The 27225-nt window shown below is 44.4% G+C and overlaps 1 long non-coding RNA gene across 1 annotated transcript in view; it reads left to right on the top strand.

Moving 5' to 3' along the window:
* The first annotated feature begins 4987 nt into the window (after positions 1-4987).
* Positions 4988-27225, top strand: part of LOC130356504 (uncharacterized) — a 30993-nt gene continuing 8755 nt past the window's right edge. The window contains exon 1 of the long non-coding RNA XR_008888900.1: positions 4988-5666. This is a non-coding gene — a long non-coding RNA (uncharacterized LOC130356504). The remainder of the gene's footprint in view (positions 5667-27225) is intronic.

Here is a 27225-nt window from a genome sequence, read left to right as displayed (position 1 = left end):
AGAGACCCAAAATTCTCTCTTACAGGCTTCTTCACGCATGAAGAGGTTCGCGGATAAGAAAAGAAGAGCTCCCCCCGTTTTTTCCCCTGGAGACAAGGTATGGCTCTCCGCTAAATATGTCCGCTTCCGTGTCCCTAGCTACAAGTTGGGACCACGCTATCTTGGTCCTTTCAAAATTTTGTGTCAAATTAATCCTGTCTCTTATAAACTTCTTCTTCCTCCTTCTCTTCGTATCCCTAATGCCTTTCACGTCTCTCTTCTCAAACCACTCATCCTCAACCGTTTTTCTCCCAAATCTGTTCCTCCCACTCCTGTTTCCGGCTCCTCGGACGTCTTCTCGGTCAAGGAAATTTTGGCTGCCAAAAAGGTCAGAGGGAAAAATTTTTTTTTAGTAGACTGGGAGGGTTGTGGTCCTGAAGAGAGATCCTGGGAACCTGAGGACAACATCCTTGACAAAAGTCTGCTCCTCAGGTTCTCAGGCTCCAAGAAGAGGGGGAGACCCAAGGGGGGGGGTACTGTTACGCCGAGCGCTCCGGGTCCCCGCTCCTCCCCGGAGCGCTCGCTTCTCTCTCTCCGCTGCAGCGCTCCGGTCACGTCCTCTGACCCGGGGCGCTGCGATCCCGCTGCCAGCCGGGATGCGATTCGCGATGCGGGTAGCGCCCGCTCGCGATGCGCACCCCGGCTCCCCTACCTGACTCGCTCCCCGTCTGTTCTGTCCCGGCGCGCGCGGCCCCGCTCCCTAGGGCGCGCGCGCGCCGGGTCTCTGCGATTTAAAGGGCCACTGCGCCGCTGATTGGCGCAGTGGTTCCAATTAGGGTAATCACCTGTGCACTTCCCTATATTACCTCACTTCCCTTGCACTCCCTTGCCGGATCTTGTTGCCTTAGTGCCAGTGAAAGCGTTCCTTGTGTGTTCCTTGCCTGTGTTTCCAGACCTTCTGCCGTTGCCCCTGACTACGATCCTTGCTGCCTGCCCCGACCTTCTGCTACGTCCGACCTTGCTTCTGCCTACTCCCTTGTACCGCGCCTATCTTCAGCAGCCAGAGAGGTGAGCCGTTGCTAGTGGATACGACCTGGTCACTACCGCCGCAGCAAGACCATCCCGCTTTGCGGCGGGCTCTGGTGAAAACCAGTAGTGGCTTAGAACCGGTCCACTAGCACGGTCCACGCCAATCCCTCTCTGGCACAGAGGATCCACTACCTGCCAGCCGGCATCGTGACAGATATATTAATTCACATATACAATATGTCTACTTTATGTCTGCATTATAAAGTTCAGGACCAATTTTCAAATTTTTCACAAAATTTTCTAAATCAGAATTTTAAGTGTGTTAACCCTTAAGGCTAAGTTTCTCCTTGTTTTTTTTTCTGGCAGTTTTTGGAAAACGGCCACTGCAGAAGTGTATCCATGAGGGAGGAGAAGTATAAGTCCTTCCTTTACAGTGGGGATCAAAAGTTTGGGCACCCCAGGTAAAAATGTGTATTAATGTGCATAAAGAAGCCAAGGAAAGATGGAAAAATCTCCAAAATGCATCAAATTACAGATTAGACATTATTATAATATGTCAACAAAAGTTAGATTTTATTTCCATCATTTACACTTTCAAAATAACAGAAAACAAAAAAATGGCGTCTGCAAAAGTTTGGGCACCCTGCAGAATTTATAGCATGCCCCCTTTGCAAAGCTGAGACCTGCCAGTCTCATGGATTGTTCTCAATCATCATCTGGGAAGAACAGGTGATGTCAATCTCAAAGGTTTTAAATGCCTAGACTCATCTGACCTTGCCCCAACAATCAGCACCATGGGTTCTTCTAAGCAGTTGTCTAGAAATCTGAAACTGAAAATAGTTGACGCTCACAAAGCTGGAGAAGGCTATAAGAAGATAGCAAAACGTTTTCAGATGTCAATATCCTCTGTTCAAAATGTAATTAAGAAATGGCAGTCATCAGGAACAGTGGAAGTTAAAGCAAGATCTGGAAGACCAAGAAAAATGAGCCCCCATACCGCCGCATATACGGAAAAAAAAAAAGTTAGAGGTCATCAAAATAAAGGGATTATAAACATACTAATTTGGTTAAAAAGTTTGTGATTTTTTTTAAGCGCAACAATAATAGAAAAGTATGTAATAATGGGTATCATTTTGATTGTATTGACCCTCAGAATAAAGAACACACGTCATTTTTACCATAAATTGTACGGTGTGAAAACGAAACCTTCCAAAATCAGCAAAATTGCGTTTTTCGTTTAAATTTCCCCACAAAAATAGTGTTTTTTGGTTGCGCCATACATTTTATGATATAATGAGTTATGTCATTACAAAGGACACCTGATCCTGGTCATGTGACTCCATCCATGACATTCTGTAATGTAATTGGATGATATTATTATGTTGCAGCTTCTGTACAGTATTGGCCGAATACAGATCAAAACAAATGCACGTCATGCAACCTCACTCCTCCTAAGAAGAGGGATCGCTGCTGTTCATTCTCATTGTTCCATAGGATTTCATATTGTTAATTATATTGGATTGTCACTATTGTAATCTTATATTGTTTTACATTTCAGATTATATGTACATATGTTTTATTTATACTTCACTTTGTATATATATTTTATTTATGCATCACTTCAATTATATCAGTATAGTATGGTTTAGAGAAGGCAAAGTTTTTTTTAAATGAATGGCCACCTGTGTCCTATAGTCATTTTCATTTAGTTGCATGTTATACCTGTATATTTCCATTAAACCTATTGACTACTTAAATTTCCATCTCTCCTTTTAATCAAAATGAGTATAAACACCTATCTCATATCTATCGATGCCAAGAAAAGTGAAAACAGAGCACTCACCCGGTAGATATCCTTAGTGATAAGTAGCATCCTGAATGGGGTCTTTGGTAGTGTTGAGCGGCATAGGCCATATTCGAATTCGCGAATATTCGTGAATATATGGACGAATATTCGTCATATATTCGCGAATATTCGCATATTCGTTATCTCCTCGTTTTATTTTCGCATATTTGAAAATTCACGTATGCGAAAATTAACATATGTGAAAATTTGCATATACAAAATTAGCATACGCGATAATTCGCATATACGAAAATTAGCATATGCTAATTTTCGCATATGCGAATTATCGCACGCCAGTCTCACAGAGTAGTATTACAGCCTTCTTTACACCACACAAGCTGGAAGCAGAGAGGGGTGATCACTGTGATGTGTACTGTGAAGAAAAAAAAACAAAAAAAAAACGAATATATAGCGCTATATTCGCGATATTCGCGAATAATATTCGAATTGCGAATATTCGCGAGCAACACTAGTCTTTGGCAGGGAGGTGGTAGATGGAACGGGGGAAGCTCAGAAGCCGGTGACAAGGAGAGGTTCGAGATAAACAGGAAATATGCTGATTTGCGGTGCCGACGCGCTAATGAGGTAAGCACTGACCTCTTAAATTGCTGGCTCTAATTGGAGAGAAGGATTTACTAACCTTTAATGGAGGAAATGATTGGAGGATCGGAAGGAAGGAGGGGTCACTATGGTCTATATAAGTTTTAACAATGGGCTTCAGGACGCCATATGCCTCAGATACCCCTGATGACGTGACTGGTGTCATGAAACATGTAGGGGAGGCAGTGCATTCACGGTTTTAACCCCTTAAGGACACATGACGTACTGGAACGTCATGTGTCCGCTCCCAATCTATAACGCGGGGCCACGGCGTCCGGGACCCGTGGCTAATAGCGTGCGGCATTGATCGCAGTGCCGCGCGCTATTAACCCTTTAGACGCGGCGTTCAAAGTTGAACGCTGCGTCTAAAGTGAAAGTGTGCCGGTTAGCTCAGTGGGCTGTTCGGGATAGCCGCAGCAAAATCGCGGCATCCCGAACAGCTTACAGGACAGCAGGAGGGTCCCTACCTGCCTCCTCGCTGTCCGATCTCCGAATGACTGCTCAGTGCCTGAGATCCAGGCATGAGCAGTCATGCGGCAGAATCATCGATCACTGGTTTCTTATGAGAAACCAGTGATCAATGTGAAAGATCAGTGTGTGCAGTGTTATAGGTCCCTATGGGACCTATAGTACTGCAAAAAAAAAAAAAGTGGAAAAAAAGTGAATAAAGGTAATTTAACTCCTTCCCTATTAAAAGTTTGAATCACCCCCCTTTTCCCATTAAAAAAAACACAGTGTAAATAAAAATAAACATATATGGTATCGCCACGTGCGGAAATGTCTGAATTATAAAAATATATCGTTAATTAAACCACACAGTCAATGGCGTGCGCCAATTAAAGCATTTTTGGTCCTATCAATACAAAAATGGTACCGTTAAAAACTTCAGATTACGGTGCAAAAAATGAGCCCTCATACCACCCCATACGCGGAAAAATAAAAAAGTTATAGGGGTCAGAAATGACAATTTTAAACGTATTAATTTTCCTGCATGAAGTTATGATTTTTTCCAGAAGTACGACAAAATCAAACCTATATAAGTAGGGTATCATTTTAACCGTATGGACCTACAGAATAAATATCATGTGTCATTTTTACCGAAAAATGTACTACGTAGAAACGGAAGCCCCCAAAAGTTACAAAACGGCGGTTTTTTTTTTCAATTTTGTCTCACAATGATTTTTTTTCCGTTTCACCGTAGATTTTGGGCAAAATGACTGACATCAATACAAAGTAGAACTGATGGCGCAAAAAATAAGCCCTCATATGGATTTTTAGGTGCAAAATTGAAAGAGTTATGATTTTTAAAGGCAAAGAGCAAAAAATGAAAATGCAAAAAATGGAAAAAAAAACGGTCCTTAAGGGGTTAATATCAGCAGTGTTCTTACCAACGAGGCCCTATAGCACTGCAGGCACAGGGCACTAATAGACTTTCAGTTGGAAGTCCATGTACAATAAGAGTGTGGCAAAGCTGCTGGGTTTTTAACCATTAGGTTTCCTTATAAGTTTGGGATTTTAAGGGAGGGTGCACTTTAAAGGGGTTTTGCACCCCCACCTGGAATTCAATCTAGGTGTGGGGTTTGGTTGTTTTCTGTATTACAACTTGACTTCATTCATTTCAATGAAACTGAGCTGCAATACCACACAAAACAGTTCAGGTGCTGTTTTCTAATCCTGGATAACCCCTTTAAGTGTGTGGTAATGCACTTCACTCCCCAGCTTGGCTCTCGCTCCAAATCAGGAGATGGGCTCCATGCATAGACTGACATGTTATCTCACTCATCCTCACTTCTTAGCCTCTTCTTATGTACAGGGCTCTGTGGGGGAGATTTATCAAAACCTGTGCAGAGGAAACCTGCCCATAGCAACCAATCAGATTGCTTCTTTTATATTTAAAAAGGCCTCTGAAAAATTAAAGCAGCAATCTGATTGGTTGCTATAGGCAACTGGTCAACTTTTCCTCCACACAACCCTGTACATCAGGTGAGGGTGAGCCAGGAGGTGCTTACTGTGGCACTTGAGGCGCTCTGTCCCATCTCCTTCACACTTGGATGAAAAATAAAAAGGCAGTTTTCTAAAATTGGCAACCACCATGAGCTACAGGTCAGCTACTCGAAAAGATTTCCCATGGCATGTGCAGCTCTTAGCAGCAGATACAGCTGACATAGCTTGATGACTTGTGCAAGTGGATTTAATGTTACTGCTGATCAGTGTATGTATTAGACATGTTTATCATTCTTCTTTGTTTTATTGTCTCGTATATACATTTTCTATTTCTTCTTTACACACAAAGGCAGAGGATCAATGATCAACACCTATTTGCCAGCAAATTTTTATATAAGGTGTTGTCATAGCAACACTCGTCATTTACACAGATGTCCGTATTGTGCTTGGATGCTGAAGTTAATATATGAAGTATGTCACATGACATTTAGCATATAGGTTGTCATGGAAACAAGATAGTGAAACTCTGTAAATCATTTCATGTTGTGTGTTTCTGTGCAATCATTATTCCACAATTAATCCACACTAAAGCCTTTCCTTCCCTTTTATAAAACATGGCACTGTGCCCGGAAAAGTCTAAGGATCTTTTGTTTGCTTCTAGAAAAAACACATTGTATATGTAAAAGGACAATTGTGTACATCTAGGCAATCATTATTTTAGGTAAAAGAGAGCATGCATGGAATGTACACTGGGCCTCTTTTCTGGGGCATAAATTATTGGCCAGTCACTTAGTCCTTATATAGACTTTCAGGCCTTAAGCTGAATGTGAAGGCAAACAGAAAAAAAGGGGTGGGAAAACATGCTTTAAAGGGGTACTCCGGTGGTCAACGTGTTTTTCTGTTTGTGACTTACCCTATTTGTTTTGTTTCATTTCTATTCTTGTTGTTTAGCCTACTCTATTTCTGTTCTTTGTTGTCTTTTTATCCCCACTTTGTTTTCCTATCTTTGCTTCTATTCCCTGTTTTTTGCTGTGCTGAAAACTACAAATCCCAGTATGCCAAATGCCTTGCTGGTTTTGTGGCGGCTCCTTTTTTTTTTGTTTGTTCCGCCCTTTACCCACCCTACTATTTTCCCGGGTCAGCCCCCTTATACACAGCACTCTAATATAATCAGCCCTGGTTGGGATACACTGTCATACACACACAAAAGGGACTACAACTCCCAGCATGTGTCATTCAGGAGTCTTCAGTCTGTGGTATAACACCAGCATGCTGCCTCTGTAGTCTCCTGGGGGTTGTAGTTCACCACACCTCTATAGGGCATACACCAGTGTTTCCCAACCAGGGTGCCTCCAGCTGTTGCAAATGTACAACTACCAGCATGCCCAAAGTCTGTCAGGGCATGATGGGAGTTGCAGTTTTGCAACAGCTGGAGGCACACTGGTTTGCAAACACTAGCATACACACACATAACAGGGACTACAACCTACAACTCCCAGCATGTGTCATTCAGGAGTCCCCCCCCCCCCCCCCTTCACATATAGAGATCCAGTATGAGATTTCTTCCCCTGCAGTCTGTACATCCCCGGCCCCTGCACCTTGTAATCCTTCCCTTCATTTACATTTATCTTCTGTGTTCCGTTCTCTTGTGCAGACCTGTGTCCTCAGGAGCAGAGCAGGGGGGGAGGGGAGATAAGGAGCTGTGTACTATGGCTTCTCATGCAGAACTCTGGGAGGGGGGAGATGAGGGGGCGTGGCTTATTCCTGTCATGCAGACAGAGAGAAAAAAAAAGCTCTGACGTCTTGTCCACAAGAGATTCAGAACATGGTGGACGACAATAAAAGAAAATCCTCTGAACTACAGAACTTCCTGCCCAACAAACAGGTAAGAAAAACACACACATGCTGCCAAAACATATAACACATGTATATTGCAAAAAAACTAAACTTACAAAGAAGATGCCATATAGTCAAAAAAATTAACCACTGGAGTACCCCTTTAAGTAGTAAGAATTCACCGTGGACCTGTAGTGGATGAGAGCACCCTAAGGGTATTCCCACCAAGTGTTTTTTTTAATTATTTTATATATTTGCATTGTTTTTTGAGTCTTTCCAAACATTTTTGCATATATTTTTTTCTGACCCTTTTCTGGGATCAAGAAAAAGCTACAGCCTCAAAAATTACTGTCTGCAAAGAAGATGTTTTCTAGGATGTTCTCGCTCCAAATGAAATGCTAAAAGATAAATAAAGTCCTTAGGAATGTCCCATAATCTCTAATGTTTGGCAGAGATTATGGGACATTCCTAATGACTTTATTTCTCTCTCTCCAGATCACTCCTGATGGATCGGTACATGCACACCGACTCAGGACAATGGAATCGGTCCAGACACACCGAGCATCCTTTACTGAGCGTATTTGGGAATTTGTGGTCGGTCCAGACAAACCGACAGAACTATGCAGGTCCTTTACCCCTGGTCGGAACATCTTTCTTTCTTTTTTTCCACCTTCTACTGGTTGCTAGAGGCAACCACGCGGTTGCTAACTATCCCTACAACCACTCTCTAAGTGAGACTCTATGCACACTCCTGTGCACCTGTCTGAGATACTGTGAAATGATCCAGAATTTTTTTTATCTACTTGCCCTGTTTATATGTTGCGACTCCCTGCACTGTAATGCCGGTCAGAGACACTGGTTACCATGGATACTATCACAGCACGCAGACGCACATCGCATGGATACGGAGTAACTAGTTTTGCCCTTCTGTACCTTCCTGGAGCATGCGCACTAGAAGGAACATCCGGGTAAGCGGTTACCATGGACGCGGCGGCTGCGCATCCAATACACAGGAACCCGCTCGCAACCCGGAAGTGCGACCGTATTATGCGCCTCTCTCGCTCTCCAGGAGAACGGATCACATAGCCCGCTACGGACATCATGGCACATCCCCTTGAGGTAATCACAAGCATCACTGACACCACCAATGAATTTGCACTACAAGAATCAGTGGCGATCTGGATTTGAAGCAATATGTAACAGATCGCTATTGCCTATGCACATTTCTATGTTAACATATGTTGTTTTTTATATATATGCACTTTTACTTTGTTACACTGGCCAATTGATTCAGGGGTATCATTTCTACGCCTTATTGTGTTTTGATATGCATTTTTGTTTTGTATATGTATCACATGACTGTATGCAAATGCTTTCATAATTGACCACATGACCTTGTGGGCGGACCCAAGGTGGTCCATATATACCCTCTGTTTGTCACTATTCCTCACTTGATAAAGCCGGTGTGTGACCGGTGAAACGTAGTCCTCTGCACGCTATGGAATAAATCTATTTGTTTTGACTGCAACAGTGGTGTGCTGCATTCTATTTTGCCTATATATATATATATATATATATATATATATATATAGTGTCCAGGTACTGGACATGGTCCTGTACCATTGGTCGTAAGTCCCCATAGTCAGAGTTCCTCTGTGCTGTTAGGGATAACCCTCAGTCATCTCATAAATCTGTACTTTATTGTATATATTTAGAATATTAAATAATATAAAGGTTACTTACAGGACCTTAGGTCATGTGATTCATAGTAAATGTGTTATGCTAAAGTTAAGGACCTTTCAGGTCATGTGATTTAGTTATGTGATGTACCACAATCCTTTGTGATAGGACTGACAGGTTTGGGGAACCAATAAGCTTTGAGCCTGCCCCTTCAGATATAAGGGCATTGTGTCCAATCGTCGCTCTCTTCCCCTGGGATATGACAGCGAGCGGAGCTCTGTGCAAATATACAAGACTAATTAGGCCTGAAGCCTATCTCTTCAACTTCGTGATAACCGTGAGTCTACCTAACTCCAATTCAGCTAATTCTACGTGACTACTGAACCTAAGCCAAACTCCTAAATTCAGTGGAACAGTGTAAAGCAAGCCTCAAAGCTTATTCCCAACCAACCTATGAGGAGCCTAAAGTTCGGTCCTCTTGTAAAGACTGTTTGCTGATTGCATCCTACATAAAATCTGCACGAGGAAGGGGAGAGTACAGGCATGGCGGAAAGCGGCATTCCATGTGGAGGGAGTCCAAAGATGGCGCCGGAGCAGTGGAAAGTTGTTGCGGCTGCAGCACAACTATTCCAGCACTGAGGGGATCTACCACCATTGCCTGATGATGACTGGCCAGCCACCCTGACAGGGGAATCTCCAGGGACATCCAGAGCAGCATCACCGGTGAGACTGTCCCCTCACCACCGACATGGGGATCCTGGGCTGAGATCCCGACGGAGGAGTCGTCTATGAGTACCCCGGCAGAAGCCACATTTTCCTCCTCCTCCAGCCCAGAGCCATAAGTACCCCTGCCCCAGCTATCCCTGCCGAGTGCACGACCATGCTCACCCCCTCTGCCTAAGTGGGTGTTCGGGGATGAACCAGAGCTGATTCAGTTTATGCACGAGATTCTTTTCCCTGATCCCAGGAAGCCACTTCCACCGATCCCCACAGCACAGAGAGAAAAGGCCTGCAGGGAGGCCGAAATGGCTCAACTTAGGGAGAAATTAAAGGCCCGACATAGGGAACTCTATTGCCCTAAGTCCGTCCGTCTCTCCTATGAGGAAAGGGTCCAACAGCAGCAGGACATATCAAACAGCTGGAGGCCCTCTACATCCGGATGTGGGACTGTCCCCAAGAGGGGGAGGCGCCGTTGGAGCGCCGCCGCACCACAGTGGCCAAATTTGATAAGTCCAGGGGATATTTTACTCTCATAGATTGCAGGCACGGGGGTACCATCCTGGTGAACCGGAGGGCCGTCCAGAGGGACTATTTGCACAAGAAATACCACTCCCTTGAAGTAGGAGAAATTGTCGAGTATACTCCGGTCCAAAGTCTGGGGGGTGAGTGGGCTGCAGCAGTCACAAGACCAAGTAACCCCACGCAGATCCCGTTCAAGTACTTCCCCTCGGATGGCTGGGAGGCGGATCCATTTGGACTGAGGCCGAAGTGGCCATTTTCTATTGCCTCCAATGACGAGTCCAGCAACAGAGAATTTCTTCAGCATCAATCGGATGTCTCCATGCCCTCCAATGGGCCCAGGCCTACCAAGGAGGTGAGGCCTAAGCTGCGGGCACCAACCAATGTGCCTAGGCCTACTCCTTGCCAGGAGGTTTGGCCTATCCATCAGGCACCTATGGAAGTGCCGCGGCCCACTCCTACCAAGGAGGTGGGGTCGGATCAACCGGCATCAACGATTGTACCAATGGCTTCAAAAGCAGCGGCTATTAACCTTATGGCCAATGTGAATCCCATTGTGTCTCAATCCACACTTACAAATGTTATCTCATCCTGAGTCGCAAAGGGACAGGCGTTCCATCAGGAGAGGGGGCATGTCAGAAAGAGATTCATGTAAAAATCTGCCTTCATTTTTTGGGTATAGTTTTGTCTTTCACAGACTGTTGCAACGTTCAAAAAAGTGCCTGGCAGGACTATGTCATGAAAGGTCCAGTTCTGGCATGTAACCACCAAGCTTGTGCCTGGTCTATGGCCAAGAGACTCCTGGCCCTTATGAGATTCGTAAGTGTGTGCCCGGCTAAGTGGTAGCAGCTGTGTTTATTGAACTCTTAGCACAGGTGGACTGCTGATCCTTGTGTGTCTGTTTGCTAATCCTTGTGTGTCTGTTTACGTGTATATAACTCTAAATGAATATATTGTCTTCTTGTGTTGCTCATTTGCACTTCTGCCAGGTGAATGCACCTGTAAATTTTATGTCCTTCAATAAATGTGTGTCAAAAGATTCAACCACTATAATTGGTTATTTTCAGGAAATTGTAATCTCTGTACACAAGTTTTAAGGGTGTTATAGTAGCTGTGTTTAGGTGGCTCTCCCAGCTTCACTGGGAGTAACATTCATGTTACCCCTCGCTAGCACCTTACAGGGAAACATACCCCTAAGATACCACGACTGACTTCCTAATAATTTCATGTACACATAGTACATCTCATAATTCCTCTAGTGTACTTACCTCATGCTAATTTCAGTACACCAAACAAATATCTCACACTTCAAGAAACTCAACACAAAGCTTTAGGGACTGTAACATGTCATTACTCAGTTCCATGCCACTGTTTGTACACTAACTTGTTCTCTGTTCTTTTCTACGTGTTCAGGATACTCTTCCTGGCCAGAAGGCGCTCCTGTAAGCCTAAGTGTAAAGCACGTATCTAGTAAGGTAACCACAGAAAAAGTTATCTAGAAAGAGTTCTAGGGATAAGAGCATGTAGCCAATAGACCCTAGTAGCCAGGTATTGGTCAGACAGCCTCAGGCAAGCCAGTACACCACCAGTGTATGTAACAGGTAATCTAACGTGGTATAAATAAAATGTAAAGTGAGATTGTAATGTTCTAGTGTGTAGTAACCCTCAGATTAATATACATACTCCTAGTAGCTCTAGTCATTTAAAAGAAAGGTAAAAATAGTCAATAAAGGTAAATAAATAATAAAATGTATTTCATGTCTAATTCCAACCAGGGAATCCTGTTCGTGCATTCATGTACAATACAATCCTGTTCGTGAGTTCACTAGTACCTTTTGTTTGTACATTAAAGTAAATGTAATATAATCTAGTAAGTATATAAAAAATATATATATTCTATGTGTGGAGCTTGCAAGGACATTCATCATGCGCAAGGACTCTTTTGTTATGTGCTCCTAGCCTGATCAAATGGACATTATAATTATGCCTAGGACTTTTTAAAGGGGTACTCTGCCCCTAGACATCTTATCCCCTATCCAAAGGATAGGGTATAAGATGTCAGATCGCCGCGGTCCCGCTGCTGGGGACTCCCTGGATTGCAGCTGCGGCACCCTGCTGTCATTACTGCACAGAGCGAGTTCGCTCTGCACGTAATGACGGGCGGTACAGGGGCCGGAGCAACGTTATGTCACGGCTCCGCCCCTCGTGACGTCATGGCCCGCCCCCCTCAATACGAGTTTATGGGAGGGGGCATGGCGGTCGTCACGCCCCTGCCATAGACTTGTATTAAGGCTGCGGGCCGTGATGTCACGAGGGGCGGAGCCATGACATCACACTGCTCCGTCCCCTGTATCGCCCGTCATTACGCACAGAGCGAATTCTCTCTGTGCAGTAATGACAGCGGGGTGCTGAAGTGGCAATCCCGGGGGTCCACAGCAGCGGGACCCTGGCGATCTGACATCTTATCCCCTATCCTTTGGATAGGGGATAAGATGTCTAGGGGCGGAGTACCCCTTTAAGTACTCTCAACACTTCGTCCCTCTGTCTCAGGACCATCCTTGAGGTCGACTCATCTCAAATAAGGGGGTTTGTGGTGTCCTGGTACCAGACATGGTCCTGTAACTTTGGTCGTAAGTCCCCATAGTCAGAGTTCCTCCGTGCTGTTAGGATTCTCTTAGTGGGATAACTCTGTCGCCTCATAAATTTGCACTTTATTGTATATGTTTAGAATATTTAATAATATAAAGGTTACTTACAGGTCCTTAGGTCATGTGATTCATAGTAAATGTGTTATGCTAAAGTTAAGGACCTTTCGGGTCATGTGATTTAGTCGTGTGATGTACCACAATCCATTGTGATTGGACTGACAGGTTTGGGGAACCAATAAGCTTTGAGCCTGCCCCTTCAGATATAAGGACGCTGTGTCCAATCGTTGCTCTCTTTCCCCCGGAATATGACAGCGAGTGGAGCTCTGTGCAAATCTACAAGACTAATTAGGCCTGAAGCTTATCTCTTCAACTTCTTGATAACCGTCAGTCTACCTAACTCCAATTCAGCTAATTCTACGTGACTACTGAACCTAAATCAAACCCCTAAATTCAGTGGAACAGCGTAAAGCAAGCCTCAAAGCTTATTCCCTACAAAGTCCCAACCAACTTGTGAGGAGCCTAAAGTCCGGTCCTCTTCTAAAGACTGTTTGCTGATTGCATCCTGCATAAAATCTGCAGTAAAGTTATTTCCCGTTTATTACAATCCCGTTTGTGGACAATCCTTTCTTCCTCCCTATTGTTCCTGGGATGGGTGGCGGTAGGATATATATATGCAGAGGAACCCGCACCCTGGCGTCACAACAGTTAAGGGTTAATGCTACACGCTATTCACCCTGCACCCTCAAGCTACCACACACACATATATATATATATATATATATATATATACGTAAATATATAGTGTATGTAAATGTGGTGTCCCGGTACCGCATCCTATCCGGTACCTTTGTATATAAGTCCCCATAGCCAGAGTCCCTAGGACGTCAGGGTTCTTCTTAACTAGCCCGCCCCTAGTCACCTCTCATTTAGGTATTAGTTATCTAATAATTCTTTAGGATTTGTGAATATATATATATATATACATATATATATATATATATATATATATATATATATATATATATGATTGTACAAGTGTATATAAATGGTTAATTACCTATGCATAGCGAAACAGGACCTGCGGGTTACGTGATCAGGTAAACTCTTTGGTTTTATGCTTAAGGACCTTTGGAGGTCCCTGTGACGTTTATCTCCCATCACTACTTGTAACAGTGAGTGACAGTTAATTGGACCAGTAAAAACGGCCCTGCCCATATAAGGGAGCGGCGGCCATTGCTCTTTCTCGTGGGCTGTTGATGGAGACGGATCTGCGCTGCTGTCATCAGTGAGTTTAGGCCTTGTGACGACGGCTGATATCTGCTAAATTGTGAGTGTGTCAATCCCTAAACACTCTGCAAGATCACCGGACCTTATCTATCCCCTAAATCCGGACGGATCTTCGCAATTTTCCCTCATTCAGAGACTTTTATGAGAAGTCAAGGTCCGCAACAACTGTCAGTCATTGCACTAGATAAAGACTGTATTCCTGAGACTGTTACTGTTCATTGGATGTACCGCAAGCATTTAAGTAAAGTTATCCAAGTTCAAGTACCTTGTGGACCTTCAGTGATTTTATGCATGCACCTATCGTAGGCCGGAGAATTACCTCTGCATACTAGCCCTCAGCCTGGCGTCACAAACTATAGGGTTAACATTAACCCCTCATCTACCGAAACACCCCAACTACCATACACCCCCCAAGGGCTACCACAAAGCCTTTTTGGCATTGCACGTACAGGATTCGGGTGTGTGCCTACTACAGTTGCCACTAGTGAAAGTGTACTCCCCCCCCAACAAACAAACTTTATTCATGTGCTGTAAACCGTGTTGCTGTGTACGGGAGCGGTGTCCGTGGTGCACCATGCAAGGGGGCCACGAGAAAAGTAAATGGGGAGTCGAAGATTTATTTACAACTGAAATGTGTAAACTGCACAATGAGTTCATGCTGCGATCCTTTGGTCCGGTCGGCACAGACGGAGCCGAACTGCTGCCGGAAAAGCGCGCAAAGAAAGCCCACACTGCGCCACGCCCCTGGGCGTGGCCACCAGGTTGCTGTGTCGCAGCCGAAAGGGAACTCAGAGATACAGGAGTCATTTCTGGAGGGACCGGAAGTCGGGGCTGCACCGACAGTGTCCTTCCTACCCAGCGCCATTTTGGAGAAGCCCACTATAAAAGACGCCACGCACAGCGACCTCTTCAGTCTGCACGGAGAGCCGGAGAGTACAGACATGGCAGAGAGCAGCGTTCCACGTGGTGAAGTTGGAAAAATGGCGCCGGAAAAGCGGAAAGTTGTGGCAGTCGCAGCCCGACTTTTCCAAGAACTTGCTGACCGTCTGCAGCGGTTGTCATTAGACGAAGAGGGGGCCTGCAATCTTCCCCCACTGCCTGATGATGACAACGATTGGCCAGAGACACCTCCAGTGGAGAGCGCAGGGACACCTGGAGGTGCCTCACCGGTGAGATTGTCCCCTCACCACAGAACCTGGGGCTCGTGGGCCGAGATCCCGTTCGTGGAGTCTGCTGTGAGTACCCTGCCAGAGGCGGCCTATTTATCCTCCTCCAGCCCTGAGGTCAGACCTCGATCAAGCTTGCCGAGTGCACGACCGTGCTCACCAAAATTGCCGCAGTGGGTGTTCGGAGATGAGCCGGAGCTGATCGAGTACATGCACAGAGTACTTCAACCATTACCTAGGAAGCCACTCCCACAAATCCCAACTGCACAGAGAGAAAGGGCCCGTCAAGAAGCCGAGCTGGCCGAATTGATGGAAAAGCTAAAGGTCCGAAACAAAGAACTCTATGCCCCCAAGCACGTCCATTTGCTTTATGAAGAAAATGTGCGGTATCAAGAAAATACCAAAGAAATTGAGGCATTGTACATACGCAAATGGGATCACCCCCGAGAAGGGGAGGAGCCATAGGAAAGGAGAAGAGCAACTGTGGCCAAGTTCGACAAGGTCAGAGGTTATGGGACACTCCTTGACTGCCACACTGGGCAGACCATCCTCGTAAACCGGCGAGCAGTGCAAAGGCCATAATCTCCATAAGAAAATCTACACCTTAGAGGTGGGGGAAATTGTGGAGTACACCCCCGTCCAGAGCCTTCGTGGAGAATGGGCTGCAGCGGTCACCAGACCAACAGCCCCAACACAGCTTCCCTTCAAATATTTTCCGTCAACTGATTGGAAGTCCTATCCCTTCAACTTGAGGCCGAAAAGGTCTGCTCCTAAAGCCTCCACCAGCGTACCCAAGGAGGAGGAGCCTCAACAGCCAAGTTCATCATCTACTATGTACAGCAAAGAGTCAAGTTTTCATCTTCTACATACCGTCGAGAGTCAAGTCCTGCTCAAGTTCAGGAAAGTAAACCCAAGTTGCGGGCACCAAAGACCGTACCTAGACCCTCTCGGAGCAATGAGAGTTTGTCTGTTCCAGAGGTACCAACGCACATACCTAGGCCCTCTCGGAGCAATGACAGTTTGCCTCCTGCACAGGTACCAACGAATGTACCAAAGCCCTCTTCTGACATGGAGAGTTTGCCTGCTTCCAGGGTACCAACAAAAGAGTCATGGGTCCATCCTAGTTTGGAGATGGTACTCAAGCCCTATTGCCCCACTTTTATCCTGGCTAGTAAGCCTATAACCCCTTCTCAAGCTGCTATCCACCACTCCACCCTCACCAATGGGGTGTGGCAAAGCTATGTCAATTCTACACCTGCCCCTGATGTTGGCAGATATAGGGAAACCCAGAGAGGCACTAGAAGAGTGAGGAAGAACATACTCTAAAGAGACTCTAAAGTAATGTCCTATTGTTTCTTATGTTAACCACTTTTATTTTGCAGCAACCAAGTTCAAGAATTGTGCCTAGCAGGTCTGTGCTAAGATTGTTCCAGTTCAAAGTTCAGCAACGTAACCACTAAGCTTGTGCCTGACTATTAAGTCAAGAGACTCCTAGCCAGTAGGAGATTCATTAAGGACTGTACCCGGTTGAGTTGTGGTTAAGGCCGTGTTTACCCTTCCCTTCCATGAACTCTTAGTGTAGGTGGACTACTGATCCTTACACGCCACTTTGAATATTTTCCTTTAAATGGACTCCTAGCGTAGGTGGACTGCTGATCCTTACACGTCTGTTTCATGTATATACCAGCAGCTTCATAAGGACTCTTATGCTAAATGTTGCACTTATCAGGTGAATGTGCCTGAACCATGTTGGAGTGTTGATAATTGTATAGTAAATTTGTATATGGTTCTTGTACACAGGAAGGTATCCTCGTGTCTGTGTACATAAAAAGTAAGGGTTGTACATAGAAAGATAGTCTAATATCTATGTACATAAAAAGTGAGTCAGAGCTGTACACAGAAAATATCGATGTACTGCACGTGTACACTCAACACTTAAAACTTAAATAATTCTTGTACATACAAATGTATAAAATGCTAAAGGTGTTTTAGTAGGTAACTCAACAGGTGACACCCCGGCTTCTCCGTGGGTAGTATTATTGCTGTTGCCAATTGCTAGCACCTGTCTCAACAAAATTAGTAGGGAAGATTCCCCTTAAAATAGTACTTACACACATAGTACTCTAAACTACTCTCCTAAATGTACTACATCAAGTTTCTCTAGTACATACACCAAAGTAAATATCTCACTTAAGAAAACACTTAGGAATTGTATCATATTGATACCCAATTCCTGCCACTGTTAGGTACACTTCTTCTTCTCCTTCTTTGCGCGTGTGAGATGCTCTGCCTGGCCAGTAGGTGCTCTTGCGAATATAGAATTAAACACGTAATTCTAAGAATAACCTAGTTAGGTTGTTTTGAAAGTGCTCTAGGGGTAAGTAGCGTGTAGCCGATAGACCCTAGCAGCCAATCTTACTGTGACCTAGCTTCCGGCTAGCCAGTATAACCTTTTGTGTACTAACAGGTAACTTATTGTTGGCGAATAAAATGTGTGAGATAATAAAAATGTCTAGTCAGCTTGAAACTAAAAGTATAGAGAGCTGTACTAATGTTCAGTTTAGCCTCATAAAAATGTGTAGAGAGCTAATAAAATGTCTTAGGAGCTAGCAACTACATGTCAGATAGCTGCCTAATTGTCTAGTAAGCTTTAAAATGTATAATAAGTTTAATAAAATGTCTAAGGGCTCGTTCACATGGCCGTCTGTCCCCGTTGTTTTATCCCCGTTTCCTTTCTTGCAGGCTTTAAATGGATTCAAAACGGTTAAGCGCTGCGGAATCTGTAGGCGCTATATAAATAAATAAAAAAATAAATAAAACGGTTAAAAAAAAAATCCCATTCATGTGAATGGGATTTTTTTACAATCCTTTTGCACCCGTTTGCACCCGTCTGCACTCATTTCCGTTTTTTTTGACGGCAGAAAAAACGGCACATGCAGTATTTTTTCTTCCGTCCAAAAAACGGAAGAAAAAACGGATACAGTAAATTTAACATTGAAGTCTATGGAAAACGGATGAGCCTTTAATGTCATCCGTTTGCATCCGTTTTTTAAATCCATTTTTTTATCCGTTTTTACTTTTGAGCATGCTCAGAACAAAAAAAAAATTTGGGGGGGTTTATTAACTGAACAAGAAACGGATACAAACGGATAACATCCGTTTCCATCTGTTATTGTCCGTTTTTTTAAGTCCATTTTTATATCTTTGACGGGAGAAGAACGGGACGGGTCTAGACGGCCGTGTGAACACAGCCTAAGAAGCTAGAAACTAAAGGATAGATAGCTTTGTTAATGTCTAGATAGATTTCTGTTGTCTAGTCCAGATACTAGTAAGAGTATCAGAGAATGTACATGTGTTCAATGTTTACTTAGGATGTATGGCAAATTTATAGATCATCCTGTTCTAGTCCTAGTCCCTCTGTCTTAGGGGACAGGAGTCGAGGTCGACTTATCTTAAGTAAGGGGGTTTGTGGTGTCCCAGTATCGCATCCTATCCGGTACCTTTGTATATAAGTCCCCATAGCCAGAGTCCCTAGGATGTCAGGGTTCTTCTTAACTAGCCCGCCCCTAGTCACCTCTCATTTAGGTATTAGTTATCTAATAATTCTTTAGGATTTGTATATATGTATAGGATTGTAAAAGTGCATATAAATGGTTAATTACCTATGCATAGCGTAACAGGACCTGCGGGTCACGTGATCAGGTATACGGTTTTATATATGGTTTTATGCTTAAGGACCTTTGGAGGTCCCTGTGACGTTTATCTCCCATCACTCCTTGTAACAGTGAGTGACAGTTAATTGGACCAGTAAAAACGGCCCTGCCCCTGCCCATATAAGGGAGCGGCGGCCATTGCTCACTCTCTTTCTCGTGGGCTGTTGATGGAGAAGGATCTGCGCTGCTGTCATCAGTGCGTTTAGGCCTGAGCCTTGTGACGACGGCTGATATCTGCTAAATTGTGAGTGTGTCAATCCCTAAACACTCTGCAAGATCACCGGATCTTATCTATCCCCTAAATCCGGACGGATGTTCGCAATTTTCCCTAATTCAGAGACTTTTATGAGAAGTCAAGGTCCGCAACAACTGTCAGTCATTGCACTAGATAGAGACTGTATTCCTGAGACTGTTACTGTTCATTGGATGTACCGCAAGCATTTAAGTAAAGTTATCCAAGTTCAAGTACCTTGTGGACCTTCAGTCATTTTATGCATGCACCTATCGTTACTGGGAAGGGCGGCGATAGGCCGGAGAATTACCTCTGCAAACTAGCCCTCAGCCTGGCGTCACGAACTATAGGGTTAACATTAACCCCTCATCTACCGAAACAACACCCCAACTACCATACACCCCCCAAGGGCTGCCAAATAAATCACAGAGAAACAGGGAGAGAAGTGTGAGTTAGGAGACATGCCACTATTTACACACACACACACACAAAAAATAAAAAAAAAGATCAGGCAAAGGAACCATTATTTTTTTTAGCCTAACAGCTATCCAGCACCCTGGTCCAGCACTTTTACTTCTGACATATTCTATTTAAAGGGGTACTTCGCTGCCCCAGGATTTAGAACATTTTGTTCTTAATGTTGGGTGCAGAAGGCGGGGTCAGGATGTCATGACCACACACCCTCAATGCAAGCCTATGGGAGGGGGCATGGCAGCTGCCATGCCTCTTCCCATGGACTTGCATTGAGGGGGCATGGTGTGACGTCACAACCCCACCGAGCAAGTAGAAAGTCAAAAATTACAGTTTTTTTTACAGAGTTACTGATTACTTTACTTAGGGAAGAGGGAGGTTTTGGATGTGACAAAGTCCACTTAAATGTTATATATATTATTATTATTTAGTATTTTTTTATTTCTCTGCAACATAATTTGCTTCTCATTACACATCTCTCTATCCTAACTCGAACCAAGCCAATTTAGTGTTATCACACCCTAGTCAAATCATCTCAGCTAAATATTTGTTTAACTTGTAACTCCACAAAAAAAAAAAACAAGAAAAGACATTCGGTTTAGGTTCATAACATCATAATAAGAAAAGAAGTAAGATTTCATAGTTTACTAGCTGAGTACCCGTTGTTGCCCATTTTTCCTTCCTAATCCTTCTTGGGGAGGAAAATAAACAAAGGAGGAAGCTTTTGACCTCATATGCAGTCCTCATATATTGTTGTCATATCCCAACCCCACATCCCGACCTCCTGTCCCGACCTCCTGTCCCGACCTCCTATCCCGTCCTCCTATCCCGTCCTCCTATCCCGACCTCCTATCCCGTCCTCCTATCCCGTCCTGCTATCCCGTCCTCAACCTCCTATCCTGTCCTCCTATCTCGACCTCCTATCCCAACCTCCTATCCCGACCTCCTTTCCCGTCCTCATATCTCGACCTCCTATCCTGACCTGACCTCCTATCCAGACCTCCTATCCCGACCTCCTTTCCCGTCCTCATATCTTGACCTCCTATCCCAACCTCCTATCCAGACCTCCTATCCGGACCTCCTATACCGACCTCATATCTTGTCCTCATATCCCGACCTCCCATCCCATCCTCATATCCTGACTCGTAATATGTGTACCAGGTAATGAAATAGCTCCAGCCTAACGGAAATTATATGGGAACATACATTTCCCATTGATTTGCATGGGACTTAAAAAAAAAAAAACCTGACCCTCACAAAGGTAGTTAAGGGTTAAATTAACTATCCTATATTTTAAGTGGACATATAAGTGGACATATAATACTTGGTCAAGTAACATGTGACCGAGTATTATCGAAATATCTCCAGCCGTTTGGAAATTATGCAGTAACATATATTTCTCATTGACTTGCATGGGACTTTAAACATAAGCCCCGCCCCTGGCAAATGGGGGTGAGTAAGGGTTAAATCACCTATCCTATGTTTGTTGTTGACATATAAGTAACATGTGTGCCAAGCTTCATGTTAATATCTTTAGCCGTTTGAAAGTTTTTGTGGAACATACATACATACATACACACACACATGTTTAGTTTTATATATATAGATATAAAGTTTAAAAAAAGTATGGCCTTATTTATAGTGGCCTTAAAGTAGTCATGTAATGCGAGTGTTAAAAAAGTGAAAATAATAAATTTGTAGTACCAGTGGTTATGTGTGTGCAAAGTTGTCATGTTGATAGACAACTTTGAAACTTTATGAATAATAATACATTTCTGAAACCAAATATGTTATAACATTTTTTGTTTTATCTCCAATGGTGCCCAAACACATTAGATGTAAGTTGGCCTAACACCAGTTTTGCCTAAGTAAGAGGGCATGATGTTGGCATGCTGGGTTCTGGGACTAATTTAATTTCCTTCACTGAAAAAAAAAATGCAAGCTTAGCTATTGTGCAGGTGTATGTGGAGGGAAGCTGGGAAGATTGGCACCTTGTGTCTCTTTTTGCTATCATGTTATTTATTATACAGTCCCTACCACTATTTCTATACCAACTTTTTAATGTAGCACCATCCTACAAAAAAATGTCAAAGTGGAAAGATGTGGAAACATGTTGCCATTGTGTAGCATACGCTTTCTGTTGTTTGAATGTCTTGACTGGAAAGTGTTTCTTGTTCCTCTTATTAAAGGGGTATTCGGGGCAAAAACATCTTATCCCCTATCGAAAGGATAGGGGATAAGATGTCTGATCGCGGGGTCCTGTCGCTGGGACCCCCCGCGATCTCCCTGCAGCAGCCCGCATCCTATGCGTAGCTGCGTCTGCAGTTTCGGAAACCGCCGGGCTTCCGAGACGGGGATGTGACGTTGCACCACACCCCTTCCATTCATGTCTATGGGAGGGGACGTTGCGCCCATTATGCCCCCTCCCATAGAAATGAATGGAGGGGGTGTGGCGGGACATCATGTCCCTGTCTCGGAAGCCCAGAGGTTTCCAAAACTTCAGATGCAGCTATGCATAGAATGTGGGCTGCTGCAGGGAGATCACGGGGGTCCCAGCGGCGGGCCCCCCATGATCAGACATCTTATCCCCTATCCTTTTGATAGAGGATAAGATGTTTTTGCCCGGAATACCCCTTTAAGCTATTTAACCCCTTAAGGACCAACCTGTACGCCCCTGAAAGACCAGGCCTGTTTTTTCAAATTGGGGATGTCTGACTTTATTAGAGAATAACTCTGGTAACGTTATGCCAATCGCAATAATTCTGACATTTTTTTGGTCACAAGTTGTCCTTCATGTACATAGTAAAAGTAAGCCGATATTATTTGTAGTTTTTTTTTTACAATGCAAAAAATCATGACATTTTTTAAAAATTAAGATTTTTTGCTATTTTAACACTAATAGGTTGCATATATTTATACTTACTGACCAAATAGTTTATGAAACTTGTACATTCAGATGTCTACTTTATTTTGTCAGCATTTTTTTTGTTTTTATTTAACATTTTAAATTAATTAGAAGCCTAACAATTTAACTTGAAATTTAGAAAATTTGAAAAGTACATCTTTTTTTTTTATGTGCTATGCAAGGTTTGCAGAAATTTGAAGGTGGTAGAACATAGCAACAACCAAATGACCCCATTTTAAAAACTAGACACCTCAAGGTATTCGCTACAGGGTACAGTGAGCATTTTAACACCATAGTTTTTTGGCAGGAATTATTACAAAGTCAGTGTAAAAAATTCTAAATTTGCATTTTTTCACAAATGCATCATTTGTGGGACATATTTTTTGTACATCACTTCTGATATTGAAAGAAATGCACCCTATATTTTATTAAGCTGCTCGGCCCGTGTTTGTAAAGACCCCAGCTTAGGCCATATTTGGTTCCTTGGCCACGTGGTAGGACCCAGAAGGAGAGGAGCGCCATTTGGCTTTCAGGGCATAATTTTAGGCCGAATGGATTATAGGCCGCACTTCATGCCTGCAAAGGGTTTTAGCTGCCAGAACCATACAGAACCCCCACAAGTGACCCCATTTTGGAAACTACACCCCCTAAAGTATTCATCTAGACCAAAAGTGAGTACTTTGAGTCCTTTTTGTGTGGCTGGAATGGATACAAATCGGTGGAAAAATAAAAATTTTCTTTTTTTTCACAAATGCATTATTTGTGGGACATATTTTTTGTACAATTCATCAGAAAAGTAGAAAATGCGCCTCATATTTTATTACGCTGTTTGTCCCGTGTTCGGTAATACCCCCGCTTAGGCCATATTTGGTTGCATGGTCACATGTTGGGACCCAAAAGGAGAGGAGCACCATTTGGCTTTCAGGATATCATTATACAAATTATAGGCCGCACTTCATCTTGCAAAGCATTCTAGCTAACAACAAAGAACATGGTCTCAAATGGCTGGAGGTGCTCAACCCCAAATGCGGTTGTGCATTTATACTGGGGGAGCAGATCCTGCCCTTGTAGTCCGTTGCTAGGGGCGATCCCCAGCATAAAAATGCATACAATGGAGGATGCCTGCAGCGGACTACAAGTGCCACAATAGAATCCTATACCAGATAGACGGTGTGGATGTGTAACAATTAGAACAATACAATACAGGAATTTAGGTGCACTACTGTGGTAGATGTATACAGTGACATTGGCTCTCCCTCAACACTGATGTTAAAAATGAGACATTCACCAGTATATCCTTATATGAAGGACATACCAGAGCCCGCACATCAATGCCATGGTTTCTCAAATGGCACGGGACCTAGCGCTAAACCTACCTGTGCGTGATAAGCAAAACAGGTGCCAGTGGGCAATTACGGCAGCATTAAGTCGACTCACAGAATCCTCCCAGGTACCCTCCAGCGCGGCTAAGCACACAATCAATGGGAGGGGGAAGGCAAACTGCAAGCCCCACCTAAGTTGGCTAATATAGGTGCATGGCCTCACAGGTGCAACCTTAATGCTGCCTGGAAAATGTTCCAGGCGCATTACATATGGAGTTTACACACCTCCAAGTATAAAATTTAAACAACAACAAAGAACATGTCTCTAATTGCTGGAGGTGCTCAACCCCAAATGCGGTTGTGCATTTATACTGGGGGAGCATTCTAGCTGTCAGAACAATACTGCACCCCCAGAAGTGACCCCATTATATATACCGCACCCCCAGAAGTGACCCCATTATATATACCACAACCCCAGATGTGACCCCATTTTTGAAACTACACCCCCTAAAGTGAGTACGTTGAGCCCTTAATGTGTGGCTAGAATTATTTCAAAGTCAGTGGAAAAATAGCAATTAGCTTTTTTTCCTACAAATTTTTATAAATAAAAAATTTGTGGGACATCATTTTGGTAAGTCGCTTTTGAAATGGAGGAAATATGCCCCATATTTTATCACCCTGTTCGTCCCGGGCTGGGTAGTACCCCTACTTAGGCCATATCTGGTTGCCTGACTGCCTGGTAGGACCAAGAAGGAGAGGAGCCCCCTTTGGCTTTAAGGGCATCATTATATGAATAGTCCCCATTCATACTGCATTTCTGCAGTATAGCTGTCCGTTGTCATGTCAAAAAAGTGATCCCAACGTATACTGTAGCAGTCTCATTCAGAAATGGATAGAGCTGCTACAATATACGTCAGCATCACTCTTTTTGACGTGATGCTGACGGATACCTCTTACACTGCAGAAATGCAGTATGAACGGGACACAGTGTAGGGTCACATACAGCACATCCGCAGCATATTTCACACCGCCGATGCCCCCCAGCAGTCACAAGGGGCGAGATCACTGCTGTGTCTGGGTAGCTCATTGTGTCGGCTCATGACTGCAGGCGGGAAATCCGCCGCTATGAGTGGACACACAAAGCTACCAAGCCGCAGCAGGGAGCTCATTATTGTGACTGTTAGCGGGCATCCGCAGCATGTAATATGCTGCGGATATGCGCCGTGTGATCTACACATTATACATTTTTATTTTTCATTATACTTAGTTAATGTATTTTTATAATGTTTTTACACTTTTTTTATACTTCTTGTTTGTATACACTTTTATTTATTTAATATTTTTTTCACTTTTTTTATGCTTTGGAATACTGATGACAGGGCCGGTGATCGTGACATCACAGCTCCGTCCCCGTGTGATGTCACGCTCCGCCCCCTCAATGCAAGTCTATGGTATAGACTTGCATTGAGGGGGCGGAGCGTGACGTCACACGGGGCGGAGCTGTGACGTTACTATACTCCGGCCCCGTGATCGGCAGTCATCAGACCCTGAGCGATGTTCGCTCTGGGACCTGATGAGAGCGGGGTGCTGCGTGCGAGATCGCGGGCATCCCCAACGGTGGGACCCCGCGCCATCAGGCAACTTATCCTCTATCCTTTAGATAGGGGATAAGTTGTCAGCACGGTAGTACCCCTTTAACTTCACCATTCACATAAAAGTTTGCCTCATCTCTGAACAAAATCTTCTGCGTAAACTGAGGGTCCTGTTCCAATTTTTGTTTTGCCCATTCTGCAAATTCAGTCCGCCGATCTGGGTCATCCTCGTTGAGATGCTGCAGTAGCTGGAGTTTGCCAGTTGTGAGTAGCTAATATCCGCCGAAGGGATGTTCGACTAATGCCACTCTCTGTCACGTACCTGGATGTGGATGTCACGGAGCAGGTAGTGGATCCTCTACCTGTGTGGCTGATGACTCGGACCGTATCAGGGAGAGGAGTCTAAGGTGCCGCTGGTCTTCACCAGAGCCCCGCCGCAAGGCAGGATGGATTTGCTGCAGCAGGCGACACCCAGGTCGCTACCCCCAATACGGCTTGACCACACAGGTGCTGGGCTAGGCGAGGTACAGGAGGATGAGACAGAGGCATAGTCAACATAGCAGAAGGTCAAGGCAGGCAGCAAAGGTTCGTAGTCAAAAAACGTAGCAAGTAAGTCTGATAACACGGGTAGGCAAAACAGGCAATGGGAATGCTTTCTCTGACAGGGAAGTGTGGGAGGTGCAGGGACTTTATTAGTTAGTGTCAGATGCATACAGTAATTAAGGGCATACTGGCCTTTTAAATCTCAGAGCTCCGTCATGTGGACGAGGGCGCGTGTGACGGGGCCGAGACACAGAAGCGGCAGCGGCAGCAGTACTGGATGAGTGACGGGCCGGGATCCGCATGCGGGCACATCCCGCGATGCGCATCACGGCCCCGCCGGGAGTAGGAACAGTGCGCTCACGGCCGAGATGTCCGGGAGGAGCGCAGGCAGTAACAGTACCCCCCCCCCCCCTTTTGGGGCTCAGGAATTTATTGAGAAGATCTTTGTCCAGAATATTGTCCTGCGGCTCCCAAGGCCTCTCCTCCGGTCCGAAACCTTCCCAATCAACCAGAAAAAAGTGTTTTCTTCTGATGAACTTAGAATCCAAGATTTCCTTTACAACATACACATCAGAGGTTCCGGAGATTGGGGCAGGAGAGATGTCCCTTGGAGAAAAACGGTTGAAGATGGCTGGTTTTAGGAGAGAAACATGGAAGGAGTTCGAGATCCGGGAAGATGGAGGGAATAAGCCACAGGATTGAGCCGTTTCTTGACTTTATACAAATACATCTGTTTCCATGTTCCTAGCAACAAGCTTGGTCCTCGGGCCATTTAAAATCAAATCAATTCTTTCTCCTACAAGCTCCATCTTCCTTCTTCTCTTCGTATTCCCAACTCTTTCCATGTTTCTCTTCTTAAACCTCTCATACTTAACCGTTATTCTCCCAAGGCCACTGTTCCTGCTCCTGTTTCCGGCTCCTCTGATGTCTTCTGTGTCAAAGAGATCCTCGCCTCCAAGGTCGTCGGAGGTAAAAGATTTTTTTAATTGATTGGGAAAATTGTGGTCCAGAAGAGAGGTCCTGGGAACCTGAGGTCAACATTCTTGACAAAGAGCTCGTCTGCAGATTTTTGGGCTCCAAAAGGAGGGAGAGACCCAAGCGGGGTACTATTATGCGGAGCGCTCCGGGTCCCTGTTCCTCCCCGGAGCGCTCGCTGCTCTAGTATCACCGGCGGGGATGCGATCCGCGTGGCG

Source organism: Hyla sarda, chromosome 2 (genome assembly GCF_029499605.1).
Source record: "Hyla sarda isolate aHylSar1 chromosome 2, aHylSar1.hap1, whole genome shotgun sequence".
NCBI lineage: Eukaryota > Metazoa > Chordata > Amphibia > Anura > Hylidae > Hyla > Hyla sarda.
The sequence above is the reverse complement of the archived record's forward strand: the minus strand, read 5'-3'. Positions and strand labels throughout refer to the sequence as shown.